Source organism: Dermacentor andersoni, chromosome 6 (genome assembly GCF_023375885.2).
Source record: "Dermacentor andersoni chromosome 6, qqDerAnde1_hic_scaffold, whole genome shotgun sequence".
Taxonomy (NCBI): domain Eukaryota; kingdom Metazoa; phylum Arthropoda; class Arachnida; order Ixodida; family Ixodidae; genus Dermacentor; species Dermacentor andersoni.
In genome coordinates this window covers 31712496-31725252 of record NC_092819.1, presented here as the reverse complement: position 1 = coordinate 31725252, position 12757 = coordinate 31712496, and the positions used below count along the sequence as shown (strand labels likewise).

The 12757-nt window shown below is 48.4% G+C and overlaps 1 long non-coding RNA gene across 1 annotated transcript in view; it reads right to left on the bottom strand.

Moving 5' to 3' along the window:
* Positions 1 to 673: 673 nt before the first annotated feature.
* The window catches only part of LOC129382286 (uncharacterized), a 32815-nt gene continuing 20731 nt past the window's right edge, over positions 674 to 12757 (bottom strand). The window contains exon 3 of the long non-coding RNA XR_008610384.2: positions 674 to 2490. This is a non-coding gene — a long non-coding RNA (uncharacterized lncRNA). The remainder of the gene's footprint in view (positions 2491 to 12757) is intronic.

Sequence of the window (12757 nt, the reverse complement as noted above, 5' to 3'; positions counted from 1 at the left end):
TAGCAGTCGAGTATGAGTGGCAACGCCTGCGGCATGTACGGACTATACTGGATGGACGATCTGTGAAAATCTGAAAAGGTTCTTTTACGACCTTAGCCGAACCCTTGTTGTCTGCGTGATATTCTACAGAGGATATATCGTCGAATTCTCGCACGAGCATGGCATGGATTCAAGACTGTGAAGAGCCTTCGCTGTTAATATTAATTGAAACTACGATTATCGCCCTCAACGACACTACTCTCTCTTTTTCTTTCGTCTCCCATTTCTCTTCCTCAATGCCGAGTAGCAGGACAGAACTTTTGTTCAAGCCGACGTTCTAGCTTTACTGTCATAACAATATATATATATATATATATATATATATATATATATATATATATATATATATATATATATATATATATATATATATATATATATATATATATATATATATATATTATGTCTGAGTGTGTGAACGCATAAAACCAGTTAAAGAACGCTCTGTTCGACGGTGCTGCGACTGTAACATCCGCACAGTGCCGTTTTTATTCTGCCGCCTCATATATTTGACACATAAAGCAATTAGAGCCATAATAATTGAACTATTCATAATGTATTCCACCGCGATAAAAGAAGAAAAACAAACACAGACAGTCACACTGACGGCCACTCAGGACAACAACAACAACACACTGCACTTGGCTAATAATCGGTCCAATCCTCCATAGTGGGTACGAGCCACTCGTAGAGGTAAATTAACAAACAAACAAACAAACAAACAAACAAACAAACAAACAAACAAACAAACAGAATCGATCATGCGTCAAACTATTTTATATAATTTCCGGTAGATATATATAAGCTCCCCAAACACCTGCTACATTTATCATTACACTCGCACCTCCTTTCTACCCACTTTGGACGAAAACAGTAGCCTCCCTTTCTTATCACGTAGCAAGCTTGCACTGTTTTTGTTTTAAATGATCATGAACACAACCAACACAACAGAAAACTCTCTTCTACTCACTCAATTAACACAGGACTTCCTTTCAAAAGCCTGAAGGTTTTACGCGTTCTTTGCCTGAGCCGAAATCATTTGTCAGAAGCAAGCTCAGCATCCGGATCGGCACAACACTGATAAAAGCATCTAGCTCACAGTAGCCAATGCACAATAACTAGAATACAAAGTAAATAAGCCAATAAACTTGACTGACGAAGGATTCTTCTTGACGAAAGCCGAAGATAGTGGACAATATAGCACAGGTGAAACCGGGTTAGGAACAACTTGCTATTAAATCTTGCCTTATCCATAACTGAGCCCTTTGCGATTATTCTGCACTAGCTTCAAAGTTTTAATATAGAGATTGTCAAACAAGGAGCTATTCATTGAAACTCTTACTGAAAACGCAAACAGCATGCTAAGAATATGAGAACACATTGGCTTGCGATCTACATTCCGACAGAAACCTACTTGAAAGGACCAAGAAACAAAAAGGAAAAGCTAAGAACCACGGAACGTCGCATCAAGTTGTCCTCCTTCTATATATTGAAATGAAAAAAAAAAAACATACCGAGGACAGCTAAGCACTTCTTACGAGTTGTGAACGCGAAAGCGTTAATGTCCTATTGAATGCCGCTGTGCGGTCCTTCGAATTTTGCGCTGCGAGTAATATTTTTCGAGTTTTACTCCGGGGTATGTTGTCGAGTTTTGCTATTAAATTGGTGCAGGTTATTCATTATTTTTTTACGCTTTGTATGTTGGCATGTTGTCTGTAGACCGGAATAATTCGGGCGATATTGCTGAAAAATTAAGTGCATTTATTTGTCTATAGGGAGAGTCAAGTCAATGTCTATAGGGAGAGTCAAGCTGACGATGCCTTCTTCGTTGGCCACGATGTCTTCATTCCCATTCGGCTCGCCCGCTGCCTGCCTCGTCGCTCGTTTAGCTGCGTTCTTCCGCTCCCTTCGTCTACGGTGTGCTGGAGTCGACGGCCACGCTTCGCTACTGCCGAGATGGCGGCCGCCAACGATGCAGATGCTTCAGACTCAATAGCGGTACGTGCAGCCGAAGCCAGCAAGCAGCAGCAGCCTGCGGTGCCAACGCCGCATGCCACCGACGTCCTGCGCGACGAGAGACCGAGGAAGCAGCAGCGGCCACCAAAGCCGGCAGGCGTGCGCCGCAGCTAAGCCCAGTGGGGGTGAGAGAGAGAGAGAGAGATACGGACCGCGCGCCAGCTTCCGAGAGCGAGAGCGAGGGTGACGCGGCTTCGCGGCGATGCCGTCTCCCCTCGCGCAACAGCAGGTGTTTCCTTTCGCCCACTCTGCCCCGTAAGGCGCGCTCATGATGTGACGTGCTCGTGACGTGGCGTCGCAGCCAATGGAAATTTAGGTGCCGTTTCGCTGCTACAGACGCCGGCTCTTTTGCTCAATGGGCCATTTGAGACTTTCGCATCAATAAATATAGGCAACTTGGTCGTTGTATTCAGGCGATAGACGCTCTTCATGCCACTGAAAAAAAGAACGGACGATAAACAAGCACATAAGTTTACCGCTTGAAAATAAAATGAGGGCAACAAAGGAAGAACGTGCTCCAGCTGTGACCGCATCGAATGAGCGAAACACCGCATCAAAAAAAAAAAAAAAAAAAAAAGAAAACGCCGACCCGCTGCCCCACAATCACAAAGCTTGTCTATCGACAAACCGCACGTTTAATTGAAAAGCAGCTGCGTGTATCGTGGCGCTTCCAAACAGTGCATGCAAGCATGCATATAGCCCACGGTAGGCCCTCATCAACTAGACGAAAAAGAAAAAGAAAAAGGGCAGAGACGCGTTGTACGTGCTTATGCGCAGCTGCACAAACGAGCTCGAAAACAAACGCTTCAGCGACCCCGTCAGCGTTTTATTGCCAGAATCGTTGTTGCACGCGAAAACAGCAGCGCGAGCCATCATAACCTCGTGCGGTATACGCGTATGTTCGAACGCGAAGCCACCGGCGGCAATTAAATGTTTACGGGACGTTCATGCCCCGGCCAAGCTTCATCGATGCGCAGAGTCCGTGACGTTTAGAACCTGCTGTGTGGGACCACATTCGACGCGCACGCACATCCTTTTCTGTTTCGTAATGTGCGTTTGTGAGCCGACGTCCGTTGGAAGGGCGCCAGATATGGCTTCGCTAGTTGCCGTGTCGCGCATCTGGTGCACGGTTTGCTCCGGATACGCGACTCTTGTGGAGCGCCGTGTGCAGTCGTGTTCTCAATGTGTGTTCATCTGTAAACTTACATAATCAACATCGTTATTTTCGTTTTTACTACCCCCGCGACAGTAATCTCTGTTGCAAAATGTATTCGTTTTCGGCAGCTCTATACACACGCTTATTTGCAATGCACGAGCAACATATGGAATATGGTGACAGTCTGAAGCGCTGTGACATTGTGCAAATTAAAAATTCGCAACATTTGTGCAGCAGAATAAGGAAACAGATTGAATTGTTGCGTATTGTATTGATGCTACGTATAAACGATGCAACCGCGACAGACAGACGCCGTTATAAGCCCTGCAAAGTTATGCCTAAGCTTACACGCATACGCTTAAATAAAGAGCGCTGCCCCCACCCAATAAAACATGGCCAAATATGCAACAGATTTTGGCACGGCCACTGCAATTTACAGCATGACAGACTTCACTGTATTTCGCTTGAAGCCAAATTCAGCCGGCTAGCGCACGACTACAGAAATCTGGCACCCTGCCTAATCTTATAAACAACAGGAAAGTTCTTTCCAATACCCCCTGCTATGAGCTAAGATTTAGCGAATTGCGCATGTGGCAGCTTTTTCTGCAGCACAATATTTTCATGCGAATAGCATGCTTTGCCTACTTCGGCCGTTTTTAATCTACCCTGGAAGTAAGCTTGTGCATGCTTGCTTTCTCATGACCTCCTCTACGTGCACTTATCTGCGACAGACTGTACGCGCCACGCTACAATGTCACTCTCTCCTAAATAGCCACCTGGCTTATACTGCTCTGCTACGTATTCAGCCTCCAGTGAAGTGATTCAACTTGTTTTCGTTATTTTAAATGTCGCCAATTTAAAGATCGGCGAGTTCATTCTTTAGCATCATGACAATTATTCATAGTTGTAATTATGTATCTACGTGGCTCAGAAATATGGCAGAGCTTAAAGAGAGTGATAGAGTGACCTCCCCGTCTTCATAAGAGCTTATAGAGAAGGAAACATAAAGAAAGAAAGAAAGAAAGAAGGCTACGACTGCAATAAAAAAACATTCGCGAAAATTTTCCACCGTAGCGGCACTAGCGCGTGACTCATAGTTCTTTCCGAAGCGCTTAACATGTTGTTCGTGCCGCAGTGAAATGCCTGGAACAGCCGGTGTTTAAAAGAGAACAAGTAACAGTCAGTAGCGATGAAGAATACGGAAGCAAAGTAATTAGCCATCGTGCTAAGAATGTAAATTTGCATCAGCGCAGATGTAAAGTGAGATTCTCAGCATTTCTAAGATTGAAGTTATAGCCTCTGTTCGTCAATCACAGAAGCTAAAAAAAAAAAGGAGAAACGAAAGCTATGCCCTAAATGTCGAACTTTGCACAGAACAGAAATGTGCCATGACATTTGCGTGCGAAATACGTAAAAGAAAAGGATGGAAAGCGAGTGGTCCAGTGCATTTAGCGCTCCCTACAGTCACGGAGATTAGATAGATAGATAGATAGATAGATAGATAGATAGATAGATAGATAGATAGATAGATAGATAGATAGATAGATAGATAGATAGATAGATAGATAGATAGATAGATAGATAGATAGATAGATAGATAGATAGATAGATAGATAGATAGATAGATAGATGTTTTGTAGCTTGGGCCACTAGGTATGTCTTCATGGCCGTGAAGCCGTCGCGGTCATTGCATGGTCGTCATCCAGCTCTCTTCATGCCGTCGTCATTACGCCATCCTCGTCACTAATGTTGAATTCCAATGGCGGAGTCGGAGCAAGTTTTTCTGTTCGTTTCGGAGCAAGTTTGTTCCAATGACAGAGTGAGGGCGGGAGTAAGGTGTTCCAATGAGAGAGTCGGAGGGGATTCAGAACGGGAGTCACTCCGTGGAGCAGAAAAAGGTGCTCCGCCAATATCGGCGGAGTGGACCGGAACTCTGCGTGACGTATTTCCTTTACCACGTTTGTCTGCTGGGAGGCGCCACCGGTAAAGACTCGCGAGGAAGCAAAAGCTGGTACACGCTTGGCGAGATATCCATTCCGCACTTTTAAAAATACAACAGGTGAACGACGCTGAAGAGAAATGACCGGTGCGGCGGTGCTGGGAGCAAACAGCGGCGGGAAATGACAACACGCAAGGTATCCTGGGTAACTCGGCGATAGAAGTTCCGCTTCCGCCTTGCTCCGGCGGCGCAGATTGTGTTCCACTCGCGGATTTGGGGGCGTTGCTCTACGCCAGAGTCGAGTTCTCGCTCGCGGAGTCCGTCGGCTGCTCCGACTCCGCCATTGGAATTCAACATAAGTTGTCGGCATGCCGTCGTCATCGTGCTGTTGTTTTATCATTTTTATCACTTCAGTCACGTACTGCAAGTCCACTAACGTAATTATGCCACCCGTATCATGCTGTCATCGTTCGACAGTCGCCATCATGCACGCGTTATCAGAGCGTCGTCATCATAGACCCGTAGTCGTGCCATCGTTGGCACCCCAGCTTCGTCATCCGAGTTTCGTCATGCCGTCATCGTCATATGGGTTTCATGGCACAGCCATCGTTGCGCCACTGTCATCAAACACGTCTCGTTCGTCATGCCATTGTCCTTATGCCGTTGTCACGCCATCGTCATCGATGTGTCGTCGTCATGCACTCGTCATACCGCCGTCGTAACGGTTCAGTCGAGGTCGTTACACTGCAATCATTGTAACTTCAACACCCTACTCTCGTCATGCCGTCGTCGTGAGCCATCGTCGTCATACCGTGGTCATCATGCCTCGTCGTCATGGGGCTGTATTCTGAAACGATACACTTCAGCGATACTATCTCGTCGGCGATAGTATCGCAGTCAGGCATGTGCTGATTGGCTGGATGCGCAAAACCGGATGACGTTGCTCATCCGATTTTGCCAAAACAGCCAATCAGTGCGCGCAGACGGCGAACGCGTGGCCGAGGCGATAGTATCGCCGAAGTGGATCGTTTTATAATACGGCCTATGGTGTCGTTTCGCCATCTTCATCCTTGAGCGATGTTATCCCACTGTTATCCCATCCGGTCGTAGTTAAACCACATTCGCTGATGCATCGACGTCATTCCTTGTTCGTCAATCTATCGTAATCATGCTGTCGTCATTCAATCGTTATTTTGCCGCCGTTGTATGCCATCGTCAACTTTGCGTCATCCTTAGACAGAGACCGTCGTTCATTCGTTCTCATCCTGTCGTTGTCTTGCCTCCGTGGTCGTGTCATCGTCTTCATTCCAGCTTCATCCGGTTGTCTTCATACCGTCGTCACCTATCATCGCCATACTGTCGTCGTCATGGTGTTGTTCCACCATTGTTACAATTTAAGCATCGTCATCTTGTAGTCATGCCCTCATCGTTATACCGCCTTTGAGTTCCATCGATATCATTCATCTTTCGTCATTCCATCGTCACTGCGTCCGCGTTACACAGTCCTCTTCATGTCGCCATGCTCACTAGAAACCTTGGCAAGCGGGTGCCGTAGCAAAGTGGTACGGTATTGCAGTATGTGGCATATAGCTGAAGCAACGAGTCTCAGAATTACCACTGCACGTGTCAAATAAATGTGACTTGAGAAATAGGGCCTGTCGTTACATTGCTCGAATGCTATTCGCATTATCGTCGACAGTCATCGTGAGATGAGTTCTGCCGTAATTTTGTTCTGAACCGTCTTTAACCTCAATTGTTGAGAAAACGTTTGCGAACGAAAAAGTGAGCGCCTTTGTCCCTGGTCGTTTGTCGTGTAGCATAGCGGTGACAACAAGCAAACGTCATGCGACTCGTACACCCACAGGCACTTGCCTCCGATATGCCCGGCGCAGAGCAACGCGCCACGTCGGAGATTTCGGAGGCGATATCGAAGCTACTGATGTCAGTTTGTGCGGTGCTTTATGAGCTTGCATATAAGATTCGCGGCAGAATGCTAGAATCTTGACTGGTTAACATCCCTGTCTTCATTGTATCGCTCACTCTCACTCTCTCTCTCTTTTTTTCAGAGTGCAACCGATACGGTTCGCATTCTCCAAAAAATCAGGCGTGTGGCATGAACAGCTTCTCACCAAAAATAAGTGCTAATTGTCATGGCAAAGTCTGCTGCTCTAGAACACAGCAAATAATTCTAACGGCAGACTAACGGCACGTGAGCCATCAGGCGCAGAACGGGGCTGTGAATGTATACACGCTTCGAATGTTATAGATACTTTCATATGCACCTTTCTAGTCGATGTGCTCTTGAGATGTGTCGTACAGGGGGGGGGGGGGGGGGCACTTTGCAGGCTTTAATCCTGTTGCTGTACCATGTGCTGCTCATTCATTGCACGCAACATCTTCTGTCATCAGAGTTATTTCTTTTAGTCTTCATCAATGAGAATGCCAAGTCACCGCCACCACTTTTCCGCAGATAGCCATAAATGTTCGATGCGGAGTCATCTGGACCACTGCGCAGGACATTGTGTACACGAATACGTACTGCCGACAATGGGAAACGTACAGCACATACAGGTACGATTCCCACGGATTAACTAATGGCCTCGATAAATTGACTGCTTGTATACTTGATTTTAACTTCCCAAAGCAACACCAGGGCTATGAGAGACGCCGTAGCGGAGGATTACGGATTAAATTTAGCTGCCTGCGGTTCCTTAACCCAGGCAGCTAAATGCCGTCTGTATACGCACGAGAGGGCTTTTTCCATTTCGCCCCATCTAAATGCGGCTGCTGAGGCAGGCCGTCGAACCCGCGACCTCCCAATCAGCAGCAGAACACCATAGCCACTGAGAAACCACGACGGGGAATGACACGTAAATATCATCATGCACGATAACTACTATCGCGCATATAAATCTGCGGGAATCATGACGTATATACTAGCATCGCCATGCAGTGCTGCGGCTTTAGACTCGCATTCGTTTAAAAAAACGGGGGGGGGGGGGGGGCGCAAATCAACCACTGCAAAACCTCCGTCGTGGTTCCTTCCTATTGCACTGCGAGAATGCGGCGACCGCAGTGGCTGTGCACCCTCGTCCTGCCCGAAACACGTCGATTTTTTTTTTTTTCACGGCGTCGAATTCACCTCGTGTCCGTGTCATCAGAATCGAGGCGGGACGCGCAAAGAGCGCTTCGCGCTATCGTATTATATCGTTCGTGAGCCCTACGACAAGAGTTCCCATTGCCCGCTCCTTAGACACGTGTTCGGTCCAGTCGAAGACATCCATTAGGCCGGCGCGCCGCCTCCTCCTGCACACAACTGTTCACTGAGGAAAAGAGAGTGCGCAGCGCAAAAAAAGGGAGACAAAGAAAAAAGAAAACGAAACGTTGCAGCGCGCTGCGTCGGCGTCGGCCTACATATCGGCGCGTCGCGTCGCGTCTCGGCAGGCTACTGCAGCGTTTGCCCGGCGAGGAGGGGGGGGGGGGGGGGGTATGGTTGGCGCCGACGCCGATTCCGGCGGCCCGCATGCTTCTTCCCTGTCGCCGCTTCTGAAATGTGAAGAAGAAGAACCGGGACGACGACGGGGGGGGAGCATCGGGCGAAAATAAATTCCGAAAGGAAACCGGTCTCCCCTCTCCAGTGTGTGCGTGTGTGTGTTTCCGGCCTCCATGCACAAATGCACACTTCATTGCAGGACAGGCACGACGTTGACATGAACGCGGAGTGGACAACAGGATGACTCCGCGAATAATAGTAACCCTGGCTCTTTATCAATCTCGCCAACGATAATGGCCAGTGATATAGCGATGCCGCCCGCGTCAGAAAGGTGTGCTGTACTGCAGACGATAGATAGACTCGTATTAATTTGTTTCTTGCTTTGCGAGGAAGGACGAGTCGACCCGGGGTGGGCCCCGGTGTGGGTCCGGCTTAATGAAAGGTGATCCTGAACGAGAACGAAGGTCACGGGGAGATTTCAGCAGGCGAGCCAGGTCTGTGCCATGAAGAAATCGCGAAGTGCGTCCGACAGTGCGATGGTGTCACCCACTGAGCCATCTGATTGAGCTGCCATAGAAACTTGCGCAAGATAACAGAAAAATAAAATTCACCGACGATTACGACACTCCCTATTGCGAAATTTAGCGCAGCTCGATACGTGTTTTCATTTCGCGATATATTGGCTGGCGCGGACAATCTGTCCCGGGCGTAACGTTGCAAACGGAGCGAAGTGTGGCGTGACTGCCTCGCTAATCGGGAGATCACGAGAGGCAGCGCGCGAGTGACGCGTGGGTGCAATTCACAGCTGCCGCCGCAGACAGACCTTCGCTCATGCAGCGCTTTATTCCCATATATGGTATCGGTGGACGCTTGACGCATACATTATCGATGGCGTCATCCGTGAACGGATGACGCGTGCTACTCTGATGCCATTTCGTAGCGATCGTCGCCGCAGAACAGGTCGTGCGCGGCACCACGCTTGTGACCCTTTCGTCTTGCCCTCCTCCTCTGCTTTCCGCCTCGTGGAAGTTTCGCTGCCCCCCCCCCCTCAACCGCTTTCCTCCTCGCGCTTTGTGCGCTATCGCCGTCCTTCATCTCCCATTGCGCTCCGCGTTCGCTCTTTCATCCTTCGCTGTCCTCGTTCGCTCGGGTTACGCCGAAGGACGCCGACGCAGAACGGGCGCCTAAGAACTGCGCTCGCGTGAGAGGAAATTTCGCTCGCACGAAACGAAACGAGTGTTATCTCAAAGTGTTTGTCCCTTTCTATGAAGTACGAGATAGTGGGCGATCGTTAAATGCAGTTCGAATTCTCTTACCATGTCCGACCAGCAAAGGCAGATTGTAAGGTGGAGAAGCTATATACAAGCACGGCAGAAGGTCTCATTCCCGTTGTGGTATAGAACAGACATGTGTGTGCCTCCCTTGTAGATGCTTCCAGAACGCGCAATGTAGGAACGCGCCACTAACAGCTCTGTCAGTGAAGCAAACGCCTCCACAAAGCGTCGCAACGGGCTTTGCATTATACGTCTGGGTTGCCTGCTACTGTAGCTGTCACAGCGCCAACTTGTACTCGTCCTAGGGACTCAATATTAAATTTTTCTTTCACACGCGACGCCAAGAGAGGTCGAGCACTCGAGGCACGCTAAGAAAAAAACAAAGACAAAAAAGCTTCGGCTTCTTCCTTGCGCACGAAGAGAACCCAATAACACGCGTACGTGTTAATGAACCCGAAGCTGCCCAGTTTAACCCTGACTATATACGCGCGCACGCCTGAATGCAGCGTCAGTGTTAGCCCGCGGATATACACGCACTGAGAAAAAAAAAACGGCACTGGACGCGTCGAGCGGCTCCTCTCTCTTTACCACCAGTAATTGTATCCGTGGCGACGCACACGTGCAATCAACCACCACCGAAACTGTATCTGATTACGGTAGCCTAATTACCCGAAGTCGAGCTGGCTAGCTATAGGCGGACCTGACTCGTGCAAGATCCGTACGGCGCGCGTACACCGCTATCAACAGCGCTTCGAGGCACAGAAAGACGGAGAAACGAAAACTAAATGAAAGAGATAGAAAAAACACACACACACACACACACACACGCACACGACAGTGTGCGTGTGTGTGCGTTTGCCGGAAGGCCGCGCCGCTCGATTCTCGGCACCGCCGAGCGGCGAGGTTAATAACCTCGGCCCGCTTTTTCTTTCTTCTGCCTGCTTCCTTCCCACTAGCAGCTCGGCAGAAAACAAGCGGCTCGCTTTCTTGTCGCCTTTCCTATGTAACGGATCGCGCGCGCTGTCATCGTGTTGCAAACGTCATTTACACTCGGTTCGATTTATAACGGGTAGGACAAGTGGACTTCATTAAAAAAAAAAAAAGACAAAGCAAGCAGTGAAGCAGTCGAGGCGAAGCATCTGCCTACGACGAAACGTTTCCCTGTTAAGCAGGTACGCCGTCTTTGTCGTGAACTATAGTAGTGGGCTTACAACAGGGTTGCCAGGTCATCGAAAAAAAAAAGTTGCCGAAAATTTCCGAAAAGTAGACAAGGAAGTCGCCAACTGCTGCAAAAGCTTTGATTGGTAGCCAAGAGAGAGATAGAGAGAGAACATTTATTCGGACCATGAGGTGGTTGCGACAAACGAACCTTTGCCCATTTTTAATACGAAAATAAAGAAGGCGACAAAGACCTGTATTTTCCCGCTGAGCTGATGACAAATAAAAATAACAGAACAAAACCGTCGTTATCACATAATATTGTATCATAGTTTACCATAATGCATGACCAGCTCATGTTCTTTGATAAATTCTATCGCGTGCTTGCGTACTTCCTCATAGCCGAAGTGGTATCGCCAGTTTGAGTAGAAAAACTCGCCGAACGCCGTCCTAGCACAGATGAGTATACTAATTATATGCCACTATGACTTCCTTTCAAACGTTCCCGTCCGAACTCTATGACGTCACACACGTTCTACACTCCCTGGTACCCTGTCGCATAGTCACATAGACACTGGCGCCTTAATGTCATGGTTGCCATGACGTGTTTTTGCTTGTTGCAGTCGTTGCAGAACCATGGTCTTCGTGATTTTCTATAGGGTAACCGTCGCTGGGGATGATATATTAGGACACCACCTATTGCTACCGTCCTTCAAAGGACGCAAAGGCATTGCACTTAAGATTGGTTAATTCCTGTTACTCAGAGGGAGCTGCTTGGGACTGTTCAATTATCCGTCAATGGCAGTCCCAAACCGCCTGAGGCATTAATTTCAGCCAACGCTCGTTGCGTATGAAGCATCTCGGGCAGTCCTGGACAGCCCAGGGTGACATGTCGAAGAGGCCCACTGACCATGTGGCGGCGATGATATATTTTCAGCTCCTGAATTTGCTTCCGAAGCTTGCAAGACACAAAAGCGTGGCTTTCAAGATCTGACATTTGGGGCTGTTGCTTCGAGGGGGCCGTCAGGGGGAGTGTGATTCGGCCACTACTAGTGTTCCTGTAAGCATATTCAGGAACACTAGCCACTACCTATATCAGTTACCGCTGCCAAAAGTAGCCAGAAAGTAGCCAAGTCGTCAAGCACGATTTTCAGTCGCCAGGAACTTCTAAAAGTAGCCAATTTGGCGAGAAACCGCCAGATCTAGCAAGCTTCACTGACAAAGTGGCGCAGCCAAAATCAGCTGCCACTGTTGGACCCCTGCACAAAATAACCGAAGCCTAGTTTGCGTTCCTTGCATGCGCAAGCAGTGCCGCCCACGCACTTCTGTTAGAGTACGACGCTTCGGCTTAACAAGCCACCTGCGTTCGACGAGGGAAGCGCCAATCCACCAAGCGAAATTTCGTTAATGAAGTGACTATCTCTGCGCGTCGGATAAAGTTGTCGCTGTTTTGCTAAGGCAGGCGGGTGTAGCCTGCTTAATATCGCCAGATAACCACTTCCTTTGACCGTCTAATCCACAATACACAAAAGTCGGTGTCGGCACGCATCGTAGAAGTCTAGAGCGAAGCGGGAACAGAAGCGCGAGATTTCCTTTCGGACGGTTCACGATGCTCTCCGTACAGATTACGCGCGACGTTTCGGCTCTGATATTCGGATGTTGGCTTTCTTTTTTGGCTATTC